Source organism: Monodelphis domestica, chromosome 2 (assembly GCF_027887165.1).
Source record: "Monodelphis domestica isolate mMonDom1 chromosome 2, mMonDom1.pri, whole genome shotgun sequence".
NCBI classification, from domain to species: domain Eukaryota; kingdom Metazoa; phylum Chordata; class Mammalia; order Didelphimorphia; family Didelphidae; genus Monodelphis; species Monodelphis domestica.
Window position 1 is genome coordinate 259,046,354 of NC_077228.1, and position 20,676 is coordinate 259,067,029.

Consider the following 20,676-nt stretch of genomic DNA (forward strand, 5'->3'; position numbering starts at 1 on the left):
TTTTCCCCCCAAGCTATTTAGAGCCAATTTCCCCCAATTATAAAGGTGAAAAAAATGGCCAATATTGATATACTTGGGGTCCACCCAGAACTGTGGACCCAATGACCCTGACAAGGAGAGAAGTGGCAGAGGTGGGCTCCTGAGGTTTGGGGGTGCATTGTCTCCCCCGGCTATGAGTGCCATGAGCTCCCTCCCCCCACCTTCTGCCTTGTTCTTGGCCCCTAAGTGAGGGCATAAGGGGGCATAAAGCAGGGGTGGAGATGGCAGGTCCAGAGGCTTGGGGGCCAACTCTGGTAATACGGGTGGGGCTGAGGTCTCTGGCTCAGAAGATGTCCCAGCATGCCTTCACCTCTTTTCCCTTACATCCTTCCGAGAGGGTCAAGGCCTTAAGGGTTCCCTTTGAGGGAGCACGGGGATCTGAGGGAAGAAAGGATTGGAGCCACAATGGGGGTCCAGGACTAGGTCTTGCCAGGTAAGAATATAAGGAATCTGATCAGGATGGCCTTGTGGGCTGGGATCTAAAACTTGGGCCCAGACCTTGGAAATAACCTCTAAATTGAGGGTCCCCTCCTTGAGCCATCCCAGACCAAATGCTGGCCACTCTGAAGAGCAGAAGGTAACAAGTTTACTCTTTTTGATGGACATGGAGAGATGTGGGCCCTTGCCTTGAAGACAGAGAAATGGGTAGTCATGAGGGAGAGCAGAGTGGACTTCTGTGGTGGACTCTCCCTGTCCCATAATATCCTGTAGGCTGAAAGGAGTTAGTAGGCTATACACAAAGGTGGTGAGCACAAAAGCAGACAGGGCAATACGTGATGGACTGGACAGCCAAGACAGACACAACAAATACGAATGTTGGGTTAAATGTGCTCCTTCACTCACCCCAAGGGGCCAGGGGTGAGTGGTCCCCAAAACAGAGTGGTGTGGCTGGGCTTCCCCTGGGGCCGCACCTCCTTCCTCCAGTGCATCCACTGGGTTTTCTAATTCCAACCGGGGGACCTCTAACCACCTCGAACCAGGGACCTGAACCTCAGGCAAGGGCCTTTAACCCCTGCAGTGGTGACTCTAATCCCACAAATAAAGCCAACTAAAATCAACTGGCCAGAATACCTTATTTAAGGGAGTCGAGTCCAACAGGCCCTTCCCATGGCTTATCCAAGGGAGAGGGAGTCCAGGATCCTTAGGTGAAGGCAACCAAGAGGGGTGTCACAGTCTTCATCCACACACTTCCAGGATTTCTGACCTATCACCTCACAGGAAATAGGAACTGCCTACTTTCCCAGTCCACATTCAGAAATAGGTGGACTGAATGAGTCTGGATTGGCCATAGGTTGTCCCCGTACAATCCCCAGGGCTGGTGACCAGTGGTCATTCACTTAGCCATATGTTGATGACTCAGGACACCTTACCCCCTCACTCTCACACAATATTCTCTGCACATTTATTCACCTCCAGAGGCTACTCAACGGACCCTACCATCCTCCATCGAGATGTGACATGTTCCAGATCCCATCGTCTTGAGTTGCCCCAGCAACGGGTCCCCTCCCTCTGTTGGTCAGACTCCATTTCCTTTGTGGGATCCCGGGACAAGCCCCCATATGAAGTGCCTGGTGAATCAATCCCAAGGATGAAACAATGACCAACATGTAAAACACAAGAGGGAGTTTATTAAACAAACTGCAGCTTGGGCTCGGCATTCTAAAAATGGCTCGAGCCCCAAAGTCGAGGCTTGAAGGATTTTTATACTGGAGTGGTAGGGGGAGTGCACAGGAATTCCTGGGGTGGGGGGAGTGAACGAGAACTTGACAGGAACTTCTGGGGCTGGGGTCTTTATCAGTTCCTAGCACATTCCAGGGTGTGGTAACTGGTTCTTCATTAACTTGCTTGCAGGGACTCTAGGGGGCCAAGGAAAAGAGAAAATAGGTTCCAGGTTTGGTCCTTCACAACAAGCAATTCCACTGGGTTTTACATGTCTCATTGTTCAAAACTTATTTCCATATTATTACTATTTACAACAGAGTGATCATTTAAAGTCAACATTCCCAATCATCACCATCAAATCATGTAATCAATATTATGTTTTTCTCCTGTGTTTCTATTCCCACAGTTCTTTCTCTGGATGTGGATAGCATTCTTGCTCATAAGTCCCTCAGAATTGTCCTGAATCATTGCATTGCTCCTTAAAGCTAACATTTCTAGTAAAATATTAAATAATAATGATGAAAATGGATATCCTTATTTTATTCCTGATCTTATTGGAAAGACTTTCAATTTGTCTCCATTGCAAATGACACTTGCTGATAGTTTGGATAATAAATATGTTACTTATTTTAAGGAAAGGCCCATTTATTCCTAAAATTGCTAGTGTTTTTAGTAGGAATGGGTATTGTATTCTGGTGAAATTTTTTTCTGCATCTAAGGAAATAATCATGTGATTTCTGTTAGTTTGGTTATTAATATGACCAATTATGCTGATAGTTTCCCTAATAATAAACCAACCTTTGATAGAAAACCTAATATTAAACATTTCTTATAAATCTCAGCTGGTCATAGTGAATAATCTTTGTGATATATTGCTGTAATCTCTTTCTTGTATTTTATTTAAGATTTTTGTATCAATATTCATTAAAGAAATTGGTCTGTAATTTTCTTTCTCTTTTTTTTGTTTTATTGGCTTAGGAAATAGCATCATATTTGTGTCATGAAAAGAAATTGGTAGGACTCCTTTGTTTATTTTGCCAAATAGTTTATATGGTATTGGGATTGACTCTTCTTTAAATGTTTGATAGCAATAACTTGTGAATCCATTTGGCCCAGAAGATTTTTTCTTAGGGAGTTCACTGATGCCTTTTTCAATTTCTTTTTCTTTTACTTTTTTTTAAACCCTTACCTTCTGTTTTGGAGTCAATACTGTGTATTGGCAGAAGAGTGGTAAGGGCTAGGCAATGGGGGTCAAGTGACTTGCCCAGGGTCACACAGCTGGGAAGTGTCTGAGGCCAGATTTGAACCTAGGACTGCCTGTCTCTAGGCCTGGCTCTCAATCCACTGGGCCACCTAGCTGCCCCCATCAATTTCTTTTTCTGAGAGGGTTTATTTAAGTATTTCCTCTATAAACCTGGGCAATTTGTATTTCTGTAAATATTTATCCATTTCACCTAGATTATCAGATTTATTGTCACATAATTTGTAAAATAACTTCTAATAAAATTCCTCTTCTTTGGAAGTGAATTCATGCTTTTCATTTTGGGTACTGGTAATTTGATTTTCTTTCCTTTTTTAAACCAAATTAACGAATGCTCTATTTTATTTTATTTTATTTTATTTTATTTTTCATAAAACCAACTCTGAGTCTTATTTATTAGTTCAATAATTCCCTTACTTTCCAAGTTAGTCTTTAATTGGGGATTCTTAATTTATTCTTTTCCTAGGTTTTTTAGTTGCATGTCCAGTTCACTGATCTGCTTTTTCATTGATATAAGCAATCAAGGATATAAAATTTCCCCTAAGTATTGCTTTAGCTGTATTCCATAAATTTTGATATGTTGTCTCCTCATTGTCATTCTCTTTAATTAAATCATTGATTGTTTCCATAATTTGTTCTTTGACCCACCCCTTTTGAAGAATTAGAGTATTTAAATATCCATTTAATTTTTAATTTGTCTTTCCATGAACAATTATTGATTATAACTTTTATTGCATTATGATCTGAAAAGGAGACATTTATTATTTTTGCTTTTCTGCATTTGGTTGTGAAGTTTTTATGCCCTAGTGCATGGTCAATTTCTGTGTATGTATAATGTACTGCTAAAAAAAGATATATTCCTTTTTATCCCAATTCAATTTTTTCATAGAGCTATTAAATCTAATTTTTCTAAAATTTGTTTTTTGATTAAATTTATCTAGTTCTGAGAGGAAGAGGTTGAGATACTTGACTAGTATAGTTTTACTGTATATTTCTTCCTTAAGCTCATTTAGTTATTCCTTTAAAGATTTGCAGGCTGTACCATTTGATGCTTATATGTGCAATATTGATATTACTTCATTATCTATCTTACCTTTTATCAATATATAATTACCTTGCTTATCTATCTTGATCAGATATTTTTTCATTAGCTTTGTCTGAGATCATCATTGTTATTCCTATATCAGTTGAAACCCAATAGGTTCTACTCCATCTCTTTACCCTTACTCTGTGTGTGTCTACCTGCCTCGAATGTGTTTCTTGTAAAAAATATGGAACACTTTACAAATTTGGGTATCAATTTTGTGTAGGAGCCATGCTAATCTTCTTTCTTTCATTCTATTTTTAGTACATGTGCTGCTGAAGCAAGCACAAAAACTGGGTATTTTGAAATCATAAAGAACAAGTTTACCCCCCAAAAGAACAATATGAGAACACCTCTTTCCCCTTTATATTTCCTTTGCAGAGTTTAAGGTCAACAGGTATAGAATTAGCATGGAATATCAGATTTTTTTTTAATGTGTTGATTAGTTTTGCTGAATTTTTTTTCTCTTTCATTTAAAAAAAATGTTTACTTCATTCTAAGGGATGGTTTCCTGAGCAGAATACGAAGGGATATAGTAGCAAATTTAGGCTGTGTAAAAACAAAATATGTCAATAAGATATGATTAAATGATTCATGCTCTCTCACTCCCCTCTTCTCTTCTCTCCTGGATCATTCCATTGGATTATACATGCATTATCACTTGATAACTATTTCCATATTGTTCATTTTTGTAATAAAATAATCTTTCAAAACCCAAACTCATATATCCACATAAACAAGTGATAAATCATATGTTTTTCTTCTGAATTTTTACTCCTCTAGTTCTTTCTCTAGATGTGGATAGTATTCTTTCTCCTAAATCCCTCAGGATTGTCCTGGATCATTACATTGCTACTGTAATTGCAAAGTGATTTACAATGTTTCAGTTTCTATAGTCTCCTGCTTCTGCTCATTTCACTCTGTATCAGTTCATGGAAATTCTTCCAGTTCATGTAGAAATTCTTGAGTTCATTATTCCTTACAGCACAATAGCATTCCATTACCATCATCTACAACAATTTGTTCAGCCATTCTGCAATTGATGGACATCCCCTTATTTTCCAATTTTTTACCACCACAAAGAGTGTGACTATGAATATTTTTGTACAACAAATTTTTATTATCTCTTAGGGGTAAAAATCTAGCAGTGGTATGGCTGGATCAAAGGACAGGCAGCCTTTTAAAGCCCTTTGGGAATAATTCCAAATTGTGTTCCATGATGGTTGGATCAATTCATAATTCTACCAGCATTGCATTAGTGCCCCATCCATTCCAACATTTTTTTTTGCCACATCCATTTCAACATTTATTATTTTCCTTTACCTGATATCATATTGGTCAATCTTCTAGGTGTGAGGTGGTACCTTAGAGTTGTTTCAGTATGCTTTTCTCTAATAAGGAGGGATTTAGAACACTTTTTCATGTGATTATTAGTAGTTTTGATTTCTTCATTTGAAAATTGCCTATTCATATCCCTTGACCATTTGTCAACTGGGAATGACTTGATTTCTTGTACATTTACTTAGTTTCTTATAAATTTGAGAAATTAGACCTTTATCAGTGTTTTCATTATAAAATTTTTTTCCAGTTTATTGCTTCCCTTCTAATTTTGGTTGTATTGATTTTGTTTGTGAAAAACATTTTAAATTTAATATAACCAAAATTATTCATTTTGCATCTTGTAATGTTCTCTGTCTCCTGCTTGGTCTTAAATTCTTTCCTTTCCCACCGCTCTGACAGACATACTATCCTATGGTCACCTAATTTACTTATAATTTCCCTCTTTATGTCATTTACCCATTTTGAATTTATCATGGTATAGGTTATAAGATGTTGATCTAAATCTATTTTTTCACATACTGTTTTCCAAATTTCCTAGGAGTTTTTATCAAATAGTGGGTCCTTGTCCCAATATCTGGGATCTTTGGGTTTATCAAACATTAGTTTGCTGAGGTCATTTACCCCTAGTTTATTCTACTGATCCATCCTCTATCTCTTAGCCAATATCAGACTGTTTTGATGATCACTACTTTATAGTACAGTTCAAGATCTGATACTGTTAGACTACCATCCTTCACTTTTTTTTATTAGTTTCCTTGATATTCTTGATCTTTTGTTCTTCCAAATGAACTTTGTTATATTTTTTTCTAATTCGATAAAAAAATTTTTTTTTGTAGTTTTATAGGTATGACACTGAATAAGCAAATTAATTTAGGTATGATTGACATTTTTATTCTATTAGCTCATCCTACTCATGACCCTTACCTTCCATCTTGGAATCAATACTGTATATTGGTTCCAAGGCAGAAAAGTGGTAAGGGCTAGGCAATGGAGGTTAAGTAACTTGCCCAGGGTCACACAGCTGGGAAGTGTCTGAGGCCAGATTTGAATCAAGGACACCCACCCCCCCACCCCCACCCCTCGTCTCTAGACCTGGCTCTCAATCCACTGAGCTACCAAGCTGTCCCCAATTAATGTTTTTTTTAATTGTTTAGATCTAGTTTTATTTGTGTGAAAAGTGTTTTTTAGTTGTGTTCATATAATTCCTGAGTTTGTCTTGGCAAATAGCTTCCCAAATATTTTTATTGTCTAGAGTGATTTTAAATGGAATTTCTCTGTTTACTTTGTATCCTGCAACTTTGCTAAAGTTATTATTTCCACTAGCCTTTTAGTTGATTTTCTCATATTCTCTAAGTATACCATCATATCATCTACAAAGAATGATAGTTTAGTTTATTCATTGCCTACTTTAATTCTTTCAATTTCTTTTTCTTCTCTAATTGTTACTGCTAGCATTTCTAGTACAATATTAAATAGTAGTAGTGATAATGGTGTTACAAGGGAATCACTTTAAAAGACTGATATATATTAATTTAAGGTCGCCCAGGAATCAGCTATGTAATTCCTAAATGAAAAACTCAAGTCAGCCGTCAGCCTTTTTTGGAGTTTAATTACAATAGGAGCAAGAAAGGAATTAGAGATATATATAGAGAGAGAAAGGGGAGAGAAGGGAATAGGGCTTAAATACCCCTTCTGTTTAGGCTGGGCCAAAAGGCCCAAGCCCTTAGATAGCTGGGGCAAAGAAAAGAGCTCAGTCCCTATTACTCACGTGTCCAAAATGGAGAAACAGTCTCAGAGGCCCCCACCTTCAGCTTCCTTCAGAGCAAGCTTCCTCAGAGCCCAGGAACCACACCGACCAAAAACTCCACCCCCTCCTCGAGTCCCCAGACCCTCCTATCCTTAAGGACACCATCCAAGTTGCCTCCCCTCAGTCCTCACATCTACCAATCACTCTTCATCAATTTCCCTGTCAATGGAGGCTCTCTCTTAACCCAGGACCGCCCAGAGGTTTCTGGCTTTTGCACATGTCTGTTGAAGGTCATATTTTTCAAATGATTAAATCTTTACTCCTTTGTTACAGCCCTTTCTAAATCCTGTTAACTTGAGTATGGTAGAGATTGGAATAATTAAATTTTGATCTAGGCTGCAGCCCTTACTCAATCCTATTAGGACTGAATAGGGTGGAGATTTATTCCAAGTATCTCCATTGTATCAATTCTAAAATCAATCAAGACTCAAAGAAATTCCTGTTCTATGCTTAAGCATAGGTCAAAGTCCTTTCCATTGTTCAACAAAGGGTTTCTGTCCTAAAGTAATCTTAAGAAGGGAAGAGAAGGAACCTCCCATGCCAATGGGATTCCCATTCCAATAGACTATCAGTAAGAAATTTTCCAAGTATGAAATATCCCAATGGTGAAATTACCAACATTTATAAGTCTAAGGAAATTTGAGGTTTACAATGGGCATCCTGACTTCACTCCTGATCTTTTTGGGAAGGCTTCTATGTTATCTAACTGTGTAACATTTAAAAGAGTGGGAGCCATAAACTGTAATAATTAAAATGGTTGAGGTTGTAAACTGTAGTGAGTAAAATAGTGGAAGATATAAATTGTGATAGATATACGAATGGGTGAGTAAATTGTGACCGCAGAAAATATGTTTTTACTACAGTGTCTTGTTTTAAATCAAAATATAAGGTGGTCGCCAGGGAATTGTTCCCAATTATGAATATACCCAAGTCAACTGGGTTTTATAGAGATTTTAATTAATAATACAATGAGGAATTAAAGAAAGAGAAAAAGAGTAAGAAAGGAATAAGTATGAAGGACCTTAAGCCAACATGGCCTAGACCTGAGTCTTAAGAGAGAGAGATCAGTCAGTCTTTTATCACTCACCACAAGATCTGTTCAAGCGAGGATTCTAGTGACACCAGGCCAGCTCCATCTCAGCTGAGTCCACCAGCTCAATGCCTCAATCTGAATCTCCCCGAGAGAGTCCCAAGAGAGACCATTCAAGGCAGCCTTTTCCAGCTGACTACCTCAAGAGACTGTCCCAAGAGCCTGTTTCCAGAGCTCTCTCCCAACAGCCTCCTTAGAGACTTGTTTCTTTCAACAGCTGTCCTTTTCTTATATAGGGGGTTTTCTCCTATGTCACCTCCCCTAAGTTCTTCCATCTACCAATCATAGTAGACATTTTCCAAAGGACAGCCCATTCTGAATTCACAGCTGAGTAGACTAATCCTTTTAGTAATCCACACCTGAGTAGGTTAGAATCTCTGAGTAAGTTTCTCACCTTTTTGTCCTGGCAAGTTTACAAGTTGCCTGACCTTTAATAGGTACTTAGCACCCCTTTGTATTAATTCTAAAAATAGGCATGGCTTAAGTATGGGTGTAAGTATTTTTCATTGTTCAGCAAGGAGTTTTCTACCCTAAAGCAGTCTTAAGTAAGGGTGGAGTAGAGGTCTTCCCATTTTTGATCTAAGTAGAGTTCTCACATTTTAGATCTAAGTAGCTTCACTGTTTAAAATGGGGAATGGTCTTAACCAAATGTTCTAAGGTAGAGTCTGAGAATCTTTTAACATTCACAAGTCTGAGAAATTTTAAGGTTTACAACTGTTGACAAGTTTTTTTCCCACTTTTTCATTATTATTTTTGATATTTTTGACCTTTTGTTCCTCCAAATGAATTTTGTTATTCTTTTTTTAGCTCTATAAAATATTCCTCGGACAGTTTGCTCAATATAGTACTGAATAAATAAATTAGTTTAGGCAGTATTGTCACTATTGATTCAGTTTACCTATGAACAATTAATGCCTTTATAGTTATTTTCATCTACAAAGAGTATTTTATATTTAGATTCATGGAGTTCTTGGATAAATATTGAAAGATTCATTCCAAAGTTTTTTATAGCTTCTATAGTTATTTTGAATGGAATTTCTATTTCTAGTTCTTGCTGGGTTTTGTTGGTTATATATTGGTTACATATTGTGTTATATATATGTGTGTGTGTTATTGATTTATGTGGATTTGTCTTATAATATTCTACCATTTTGCTAAAGTTATTAATTATTTCAATTCATTTTAACAACTCTATGGTTCTCTGATATACCATAACAACAAAAATGTGATAATTTTATGTTTTTATTCTTACTCTCTGAACTTATTTTTCTTATCTTATTGCTATCACAAGCATTCTAGCACTATTACATAGGAATATTATGATGAGCAAGTACTTGCTTTATTCCTGATATTATTGGAAAAGCTTTTCTACATTAAATATAGTTTGCTCTTATAGATAAATATTCTATTTGGGAAAGGTCCCCTTTTATTATGATTTTTAGAGTTTTTAATAGAAATTAATTTTGGATTTTGTGAAAAATCCTTTTTTCTATTTTTTTATTGATATATTTTTTCTATTGATAGAATCATATGATTTTTAAACTTGGTTTTATATGTATATAATACATATTATACATATATTCTTCATTAGTTTGAAGCATCTTTGCAGTCCTAGCACAAACTTATTATATATAGTTATATGTTATATTATATATTATTTATAAAAATCTAACTAGTATATATTATATACATTTTATATATAACACCATTATTTGTAGTGTTTAATTGTTTCTTCACTATGTAAATATATTATAATTGTTCTCCCTTCATTTTGAAGAAGACCAATGACATCACAGGGGAATGACTTCACTTGCTCATGAGTAGGATTTAAGTGAGGTAGGAGTTATAAAAAAGTTGTCACCCTCTCTCTTCCAGAGTCATGGAAGTGCAGTGACAAGACAAAAATAAGGATGAAGGGATAGCCCAGAATGCAGTGGATGACCTTGGCATCTTTGATGTTTGACCAAGCACACTGAGTGTTCCATAGTGCCGGCTTTAGCCACCTTCATGTCTGTTGAGACAAATTGTTCCCGTTCTACAGGAAGAAGTCTTCACATGCCTAGGGTAAATAGTCCCCTAACTCATTAATGTGTTTGAAGCTTGGATTAGCCTATATACCAAGATGATTTTACCAGGGTACAGCCACTGGGCATGCTACAGCTTTTTGGAGCCACAGGTGAAAGTTGAGTGAAAGATGGACACCAAAGGTAAAAAAGACTTGTTAAGCCATCACTCCAGAGGTACTAGTTGTCCCTGAAAACCTCATGCACTCCTGCATTTCTATTTTCAACCCAACCTAGTTGCCAGAGTGTATAACCTTTCTCATATGTTGGTGTAGCTTTTTTACTATTATTTTGTTTAAAATATCTGCATCAATGTCCCTTAGGCATACTAGTTTTCTCCAGTTTATCATTTCAATTCTATATTAATCTTTGTGTTTCAAAGTATGTTTCTTGCAAACAACATATTGTAGTAAAAAAGAAAAGATAAAAGAAGACAGGATTGAGGAGAATATACAACATTTTGATTGCAGAGTGGAGGACAGATTAGAATGGGGAGAGACTTGTGGCAGGCATATACCTGGTGTGAGGTGAAGAAGGCCTTTATCAGGGTGGTGGTGGTGTCAGAGGAGAGAAGGAGGCATATTCAAGAGATGTTATAAAGTTAAGATTGATGGGCTTTGGCAATGGATAGACATGGGAGGGCAGGAGTCGAGAGACAATGAGGAATCAATGATGACACTGTAAGGATAAGAGATAGGAAAAAAATGTAAAGATTGTCTCTAAGAGGAAGGGAAGAGAATTTAGCCACAAACCCTGGGAAAAGATTCTGGAAGGAGAAGGTATTGCACAGGAGGATCTTGGGAGTGAACTGAGATTAACTGCCATTCCTGCTCTGCTTCTCTCTGAGCTGGAAGTGACTCTATCATTTCCTATGAACTGCCTAGTCTTGTGGAAAAATTAGTAAATTCCTGAGTTTGGAGTAATACCTTGGAAGAGATCTGTGTTTCCCTGAGGTGCTAATAACAATCTTGTTGAGACCACTTGATTAAGGTAAACCCAAGGGTTTTACATCTGGGACTTTGGGTTTTACCCAGGAAGCCAACCACAGGCTGGGGAAGGACTCAGACCATCTGTGAGTCCTGTATCCTTAGCCTTTTAGAGATAGTCTGACATATTTAGGTTAGCAAGATAGATAGTTTTGGGGTCTAGATAGATCAGGGAGCTGGTAAGGAGGGATTGAGAAGATCTGAAGAGAATTTTCCATGAAGGGAGCATAGGAGAGTGAGTGGAGAATAAGTTTTTAGAGACAGGGACCCTGTTAAGGTTATCTATCATTTCCCTAATCCTCGATAAACTTGGTTTTCTATAATCTCAAGGGGTTGTGCTTTACTGGCCCTGTGGAGGTTCTTAGTTGGGTTTTTCCCATCACTGATCCATCTAGGTCCTTCCCAATCAATCTCCTGTTGAAGGTAGATTTCTTTTTCAACACTTAAATTAGGAGCCTAGGTGATGGGAAGGATAGGGATGCCCTTAACAATAATAGGGCAGTTAGGAAGAGGTCTTGAGAAGAAAGATTAATGAGTTAGTTTTGTTTAGTTTAAGATATATATATATATATGACACCCAGTTCAAGTTCAAGATGTTCAATAGGCAATTGAAGATGGGAATCTAGAGATCAGCAGAAAGGTTAGGAATTGATAAGTAGATTTGAGAATTATCATCATAGAGGTAATAATTGAATAGATAGGAAGTGATATAATCACCAAATGAAATTATATAGAAAGAGAAGAGAAGGAAACCCAGGAAAAAGACCTATGGGACACCCATGTTTAGTGGGCCTGAACCAGATGAAGATCCATAAAGGTGACTGAGAAGGAGTGGTCCAATAGATAGGAAGAGAGAATGCTATATGGAAACTTAGTGAGAAAAGAGTATTAAGAAGAGGGTGATTTTTTTTTAATTTTTATTTGGTCATTTCCAAACATTATTCATTGGAAACAAAGATCATTTTCTTTTCTTCCCTCCCCCCCTCCCACTACCTCTCCCACAGCCAACGAGCAATTCCACTGGGTATCACATGTGTTCTTGATTCAAACCCATTTCCATGTTGTTGGTATTTGCATTAGAGTGTTCATTTAGAGTCTCTCCTCAGTCATATCCCCTCAACCCCTGTAGTCAAGCAGTTGCTTTTCATCGGTATTTTTACTCCTACAGTTTATCTTCTGCTTGTGGATAGTGTTTTTTAGATCCCTGCAGATTGTTCAGGGACACTGCATTGCCACTAATGGAGAAGTCCATTACCTTCGATTGGACCACAATGTATCAGTCTCTGTATACAATATTCTCCTGGTTCTGCTCCTTTTGCTCTGCGTCACTTCCTGGAGGTTGTTCCAGTCTCCATGGAATTCCTCCACTTTATTATTCCTTTTAGCACAATAGTATTCCATCACCAACATATACCACAATTTGTTCAGCCATTCCCCAATTGAAGGGCATCCCCTCATTTTCCAATTTTTGGCCACCACAAAGAGTTCAGCTATGAATATTCTTGTACAAGTCTTTTTCCTTATTATCTCTTTGGGGTACAAGCCCAGTAGTGCTATGGGTGGATCAAAGGGCAGTCTTTTATCGCCCTTTGGGCATAGTTCCAAATTGCCCTCCAGAATGGTTGGATTAATTCACAACTCCACCAGCAATGAATTAGTGTCCCTACTTTGCCACCTCCCCTCCAGCATTCACTACTTTCCATAGCTGTTATGTTAGCCAATCTGCTAGGTGTGAGGTGATACCTCAGAGTTGTTTTGATTTGCATCTCTCTGATTATAAGAGATGTAGAACACTTTTTCATGTGCTTATTAATAGTTTTGATTTCTTTAGCTGAGAACTGCCTGTTCATGTCCCTTGCCCATTTATCAATTGGAGAATGGCTTGATTTTTTTGTACAATTGATTTAGCTCTTTGTAAATTTGAGTAATTAAACCTTTGTCAGAGGTTTTTATGAAGATTGTTTCCCAATTTATTGCCACCCTTCTGATTTTAGTTACATTGGTTTTGTTTGTACAAAACCTTTTTAATTTGATGTAGTAAAAATTATTTATTTTACATTTTGTGACTCTTTCTAAGTCTTGCTTAGTTTTAAAACCTTTCCCTTCCCAAAGGTCTAACAGGTATACTATTCTGTGTTCACCTAATTTACTTATAGTTTCCTTCTTTATGTTCAAGTCATTCACCCATTCTGAATTTATCTTGGTGTAGGGTGTGAGGTGTTGATACAAACCTAATCTCTCCCACACTGTCTTCCAATTTTCCCAGCAGTTTTTATCAAATAATGGGTTTTTGTCCCAAAAGCTGGGGAAGAAGAGGGTGATTGACAGTGTCAAAGGCTTCAGAGAAGTCAAGAAGGATGAGGATTGAGAAAAGGCCATTAGATGCAGCAATTTCATTTGTAATTTTTGAGAGAATAGTTGATAGATTGGAAGCCAGACTAAAAAGAGTTAAAAAGAGAATGAGAACAAAGGAAGTGGAGGAATTTATTGAAGACTGCTTTCTCAAGGAGTTTAGCCACAAAAGGGAGGATTTATGGGTTAATTGAAGATTTTTAGAAGATGAGAGATACATAAATATGTCTGTAGACACTAAGGAAACAGGCACGATGAGATTGAAGATTAATGATAGAATAGGAATAATAGAAGAGGCAATCTAATGACGAAGATGGGGTTGAAAGGGACCCCTTATCTAGGTAGAAAGGTTTGCACCTTATTAAGGACACCTTATTTTGTGAAATGGAGTGTAGGGGAGGAGAAGGCATCTGTACAATATGAGAAGAGGGAACTCTATGAAAGTCCTCAATTTTTTAAATAAAATATGATGCAAGACTCACCTGTAATATCATATTTCTGGTTCCCTATTGCTCAGTCTCTGAAAAAAAGGTGGCTCTCTTACTTAACAAGGCTGATCTATCTACATCTTCTCCACTCTTGTCTTCTCTTGCTTTTCACAACCTCAATTATCAACCTTTTCCTTATCTGCTGGTTCCTTTCCTATTACCTTCAAACATTCCTAAGTCTCTCTTCTTTTTAAAAAAAATACACTAGTTACTATCATCCCTAGAAGCTGTTATCCTGACACTATCCCTTTTCAGACATACACCTACCTATATTTCTTACCTTCATGTTGTTGGTTGGGCCTGATTCAGTTCAGTACCCTGATAACTTGAAATAAAAACAATGGGCTTGCTAGGTGGATAAAAATCCAGAATGGAGACAGGGTGTCCTGGGTTCAAATCTGGGATCAGAAATTTCCTATTGACCCTGAACAAGTTGCTTAACCCCAGTTGCCTTGCTATTACTGCTTTTCTGCCTTGGAACAAATACTTATTATTAATTCTGACAGAATATAAGGGTTAAAAAAATGATATGTTCAGTAATGGACTTCTCCATTAGTGGCGGTGTAATGTCCCTGAACAACTTGCAGGGATCCAGGAGAAAAAAACACCATTCATAAGCAAAGGATAAACTATGGGAGTGGAAACACCGAGAAAAAGCAACTGCCTGAATACAGAGGTTGAGGGGACATGACAGAGGATAGACTCTAAATGAACACTCTAATGCAAATACTATCAACAAAGCAATGGGTTCAAATCAAGAAAACATCTAATGCCCAGTGGACTTACGCGTCGGCTATGGGGGGTGGGGGGGGAGGAAAAGAAAATGATCTATGTCTTTAACAAATAATGCTTGGAAATGATCAAATAAAATATATTAAAAAAAATGATATGTTCAGAGGTTCAACAGTTAACAAGAGATTTATTTAGCCATAGTTAGAAAAGTATATTCAATAAGGATCTTCAATGAAAACCCTCAAGCTGATTCAACTGAACAAAACTCTTATCTGAGTTATCCATTGTTTTCCTCCAACCTGAAGTTGGTGAGTGAGTGAGTGAGTGAGTACCTGAAACTCTTCATGACTGTTTTGTACCCAGGAGACCAAAAAGTGATAATAGCTTGAACCATTAGTCTTTTGAGGCAATCAAGTTTTGAGGATGGTTTCAATACTTTTTAAAAACTTGGACAAGGAAAGGTATTAGGATATTACTCTTACCGTACTTTACTTTTTAAGGTGTTCTAGAGCAGGGGTTCCAAAATACCACTAGCAAGCCACATGCAACTGACATTACACTGAACTCAGTGTAGCTGAACCAGATTAAAATGTGATGGGGAAATATTTAATAAAACAAATAAAATACAACAAAATATAGATAATGTTAATATGGTTTCCTCAGCTAGTAGAACTCATAAAGGATCCTTATGTATGGTTTAGTAGCTCCCATTTTTATTTGAGTTTGATAGTATTGTCAAGAATGTCATCAGGTTCAATTGAGAAAATATATGTAAAGCTCTTTGCAAACCTGCATTTCATAGACTATCCATGTAAAAAAGGTAAACATAAGCAAGAGCAGCACCAGCAATATCAGGGCTATGGCAAAGATGATGGAACTTTCTTATTATTGTTCAGTTGCTTTACTTGTGTCAAACTCCCATTTGGGATTTTCTTGGCAAAGATATTGGAGTGGTTTTCCATTTCCTTCTTCAGTTCATTTTACAGATGAGGAAACTGAGGCAAACAGGGTTAAGTACATTGCCCAAGGCCACCCAGCTAATAAGTGTCAGAGGTCAGATTTGAAGTCAGGAAGATGAGTTGATATGGAACATCCACCATCCTATTGTTCCTTGGCAGATCAATCAGGCATCTCCTGGGATCCCAGTGGAGGGAAAGTGATAGAGTAGAGAATATAAAATCTTTATCCCATGAGAGGCCTCTAAGGTCCTCATATAGTTAATAGACAACAAACATTTGTTAAATGCCTACTATGTGGCAGGCACTGTGCCAAACCCTAGGGATACAAAGAGAGGGAAAAGATATTTTCTCCTTCTAAGAAGCTCAAAATCTAATGAGTGAAGACATCACATAAAAAGAAGTTGAGAAGGGAGGTGGGGAGGAGAGGAAGGCTACTTGGTAGGGTTATGATGAAGTTCAAATGAGTTAAAGTTGGGTGGGAAATGATGAGATGAGATGGCAGCCATGTGTGATCTTCCTAAACAAAAGATCTATAGGAAGCTCTCTGATATTTACTTACCTGCTCTAATCAGAACAGTCCCCAGTGTCCCTGTGTATTGAAGAGATGTGAGTTTCAAGATGATGAGTGTCTGGAGACCATGATGAATTCCAGGAGAAGTCTGTAGGAAAGCACCTCCAGAGAAATGTGAGTCTTGCATGGTCATAAGGACCCAAGGGAAGAAGCTATTGAATAATTTTAGGTCTTCCAGGGCTTATGGGTAACTTGGTAAATGGGGACCATTAGGATCCTTAGGTAGGAAATATGGATTTTCCAGAACCTAAATAAAACTCCGGGCTTCTGATCATAGGGAAGCAAATATAAGAAGTATAGTCCAGTCTGGAATCAACTGGATCTTAAAATTTTGTTTTTCCACCTCATTCCTCAAAATTTGACTGAACAAGTTGGATCCTGTATTTTCTCCTTTCCCACTCCTTTACCCTCTTCTCTGTAGCTTCTGCCATTATGGCCACATATAGACTAGTCATTATGTTATCAATGTACTAATGTAAAATATTTATCAGTGACCTCAAAAAAATCTAGGGCTTACCATAATGTGGCAGTATGAGAGAGAATTATTTGACTCCTTCCCAGATGAAAACTCTTCCTAAATAGTTTCAGCAATAGAAATAGTGAAAAGGCTTTGGTGAGGTCAGTAATTCCATACTGCTGGGTCTGGGATACCTGGTCTACTACACTGACAAGATCAAGAACAGTTGATGGAAATGATAATGGTTCAGTTCCCTGTAATCCACCATAAGCTTCTAGGTGTTATATGCTTTCCTCAGAGGCAACACAGGATTGTTGTAAGAAGAGCTAGTATAACAAAGTACACTGCTTTCTTTTATACCCATTGATTTTGTTCAGTATTTTCAGTCATGTCTAATTCTTCATGACCCATTTTGAATTTTCTTTGCAAAAATCCTGGAGTGGTTTGCCTTTTCCTTCTACAGCTCATTTGTACAGATGAGGAAATTGAAGTAAAGTGACTTGCCCAGGATTATACAGCTAATAAATATCTGGGGCTGGATTTATCCATCACTAGAGAAAAAATATCTTTCATTTCTTCTGGAAACCTGATTATTGTTCATTGTTAACTATATGAGTAAATGGGTATGAGTTTCCATTTAGTATTAATCAGGATAACATGAACAAAGATTATTGAAAGGGTCTGCACGGGAGTAGAAACACAGAAGAAAAACAACTGCTTGATTGCATGGGTCGAGGGGATATGATTGGGGATATAGACTCTAAATGAACATTCTAGTGCAAGCATCAACAACATGGAAATAGGTTTTGATCAAGGACACATGTAATACCCAGTGGAATTGTGTGTCAGCTACAGGAAGGGTGGGGGGAGGGAAGGGAGGGAAAGAATATGATTCTTGTAACCAAGAAACAATGTTCTAAATTGACTAAATAAATAAATTTTTAAAAAATTAAAAAAATAAAATCTAGATATGACAGTGATAAAAAAAAAGAAAGGGTCTGCACAAAATCCCATTCCTTAGAGTTCAGTTTAGCAATTCCTCCAAGCCCTGTCCTTTGTAGCCTCCCCTGAATGGTCTAAATAGAACAGGGGCTTTAGAGGTTTAGGCTTGGGTGGGGCTGTGGAGCTCTCATTACTTTGGTCCTGAACTGTTCTGTATAGTTTTACCAGCACCCCCAAAGGCTGACTAAATCAAATTCATGTTTCCCCAGGAGAGGATGGCATTGTCCTCTTCCTTCCCTATTTCTGGGGTCCTTATTTGCCTAAGTCATAGCTGTTTAGATCTTTTGCTCAAATCTCATCAGCTCACACCCATGGCTAAAGCCTGAAGTTATTCTGGTGGGGCTCTACTCAGAAGGTGGAATCTAATTGCTCAGGAAGTAGGATGGTCACAGGATGTGGCAAGCCATGGAGTGTGCATGTGAGGTGAGCAGTGCATAAATCCAGTCTATCAAACTGATGATCTTTAGGAACTTCACTCCTTCTAAAGGAGTGGAAAAGAAATTCATCTTTATGGGGCAAGGTACAAATAATTGCCCATCTCAGCTGCCTTAAAAAGGGACAAAAGGCAATCCTCATCTGGAGCCTTTAATAAATTGAGCTGACTCTGGAACAAATCCTTAGCTAACCCTCCTAAGCCAATGGACTTTGGCTCTATTAGACCTGACTTTCAGGTGACTCATCAGGTTTCTGTTTGAACTCCTGTAATCACACAGTTCTATTACTTCCTGCTCCCTTAGGGGAGGGAATCTCCTCCCAGGTGCATTACTAAAGTAATTCTGGGTTGTATTTTTTTTTGTAAACTCCCATCTATGGCAGTTCTAAGTTTCTTCCTCACTTTTGATTTTCATTTCTCATGCCTTTAATTTCAGAGAGATACAGCAGAACTGATATTCTGGGAAATGAACCATTGAGTCAGAGAACAAATGTGGGGTTTCTGGCTGTGGCCTAGCCAGTCCCCAAATTCAGGGAGAGACTTCTTCATTTTGGGGCCACTATCTCCATTAAGCTGCTCCTCAGCTTTCATTATTGCATGGACCTTAGCTGCTGTGTTTACTAGTCTGTAACTGCTGAAGTGTTTGAGCAGTTCACTCTCAGACTTATTATATGGGCAATCCAATTTATGCAGGGCAGTCAACAACAATCAGGAAATATTGGGCTTGGTGAATTCTTTACCTGTCTTTATCTGGGTATCTTCTTCACCTGAGCAGGGAGCCTGCTTCCTATCCCATTGAGAGAGCTTTCCATATAACAGTGCTGTCAAACTCAAATAGAAACTTTGTGTGTGAGAGATGGTGTAAAAAAACCACAAATTAACATTATCTACATCTGTAGCTCCTGTCTCAAAGCCCATTGATATGGGACTCATTGAATGTGCTGCCCTTCATGAGGGATGGAAGTGGTGAAAGGTAAGAGTTTGGATTCTTAGCCAGTCCCTCCTTTGGGGACTCTCCAAGCTAGGATCTTTAATTGTCTGAGTGGCCTTCCAGTATCAAGAAAGAAGATGGAAGAGGCCAACCCCATTTCAGGTTGCTGAAGATTCTAGGAAGACATGAGAGGAGATGGAAATCTCCATCATATCCTTAATTCCCATCTTGCTACTCTGAGTTATCCCAATCCTAATGGGAAAATTATTTCATTGTGTATTATCTGATGTATATATTTTCCCTAGGTATACCTTTTCTCTTTTCTGTTTTGCTAGGATTTGGATAAAATGATTTTTTTCCCTATTCATTATATGTATTCATTGTGGAACTTGTATTTGGTGGGAAAGAGGTCAAACCTGGGATATATAGTTTGGGGTTCCCTTACCCCTCCAGAAATGACAAAGTGAACAAAAATTAGATGGAATCCAATCATATTCCCTAGACTAGCAATAATTAAAGGGAACAGATAAATACTTCTGGTCTCAAACTCTATTTAAGGAAAGCAGAGTAGTGTCTTCAGCCTGAATTTCCCATTTCCTTTTTAGGTAGGAATGAAAATCTCTCTTGGAGTAGAAGAGTAGAGGGAGAAGAGGCTCGAGATGTCTATTCTCCCTTTCTTTGCTTTAAGTGGGCCTCACTATACATATGGGGCTTCATTTCTACTCCTGTCAAGGATAGCCCTCCTTGTTCTTTGTACACAAGGGGCCCATTGACCACACTACATTCCTGCACTTGGGTGCTCTGTCAGTTTATATTGGTTGCTTATATTTTGCAAGATCTTACCATTCGGGGGACTAGGGTTTGTTTTTTTTTTTTCTAAAAGGTGAAACAATTTACTTTCTGTCCTGTGCTTCTTTAGTATATTTTTTCAGGATCCGCCCTGTTGCGTTTTTATTTATTTTGTTGAATATCTCCTGATTTGACTCTGGTAAGGATTTCACTTGAGAGTTTTGTGGCAGAATCAGAAGTTATACCAAAGCTATGCAGGCTTATATAATTATTTCACCCTCTGTATTTGCAGTATTCTTCTCCAACTCAACCATGAAGAGAGCTATAAGTCCATCTCCTCTTGTCTAAATTACCAGCTATACCAAATATTAGGGGTAGGTCTGATGCTAGTATCCATTAGCTCAAGCTTGAGTTGGGGTATAAAATGAGAGACTTGTAAGACATTGAACAGTTAACAAAAGGAGACTTACTTTGATCTAATGTAGCAAGGCTATTCAATAAGGATACAGAGGGCATGTCGAGCTGCCTCTTGCCCCCCTCTCTCCATCTCTGCCTCTTTGGCTTTCTATTTCTGCCTTTGTCTCCCTCTGCCTGTCTGCCTCTGTCCCTATATGTCTCTCTCTTTCTAC

At 37.9% G+C, this 20,676-nt stretch overlaps 1 non-coding gene across 1 annotated transcript; it reads right to left on the reverse strand.

Moving 5' to 3' along the window:
• Window positions 1-4,227: 4,227 nt before the first annotated feature.
• Window positions 4,228-4,334, reverse strand: LOC130457699 (U6 spliceosomal RNA). The gene has a single exon (XR_008916986.1). It is a non-coding gene; the product is annotated as a U6 spliceosomal RNA (small nuclear RNA).
• Window positions 4,335-20,676: the final 16,342 nt, after the last annotated feature.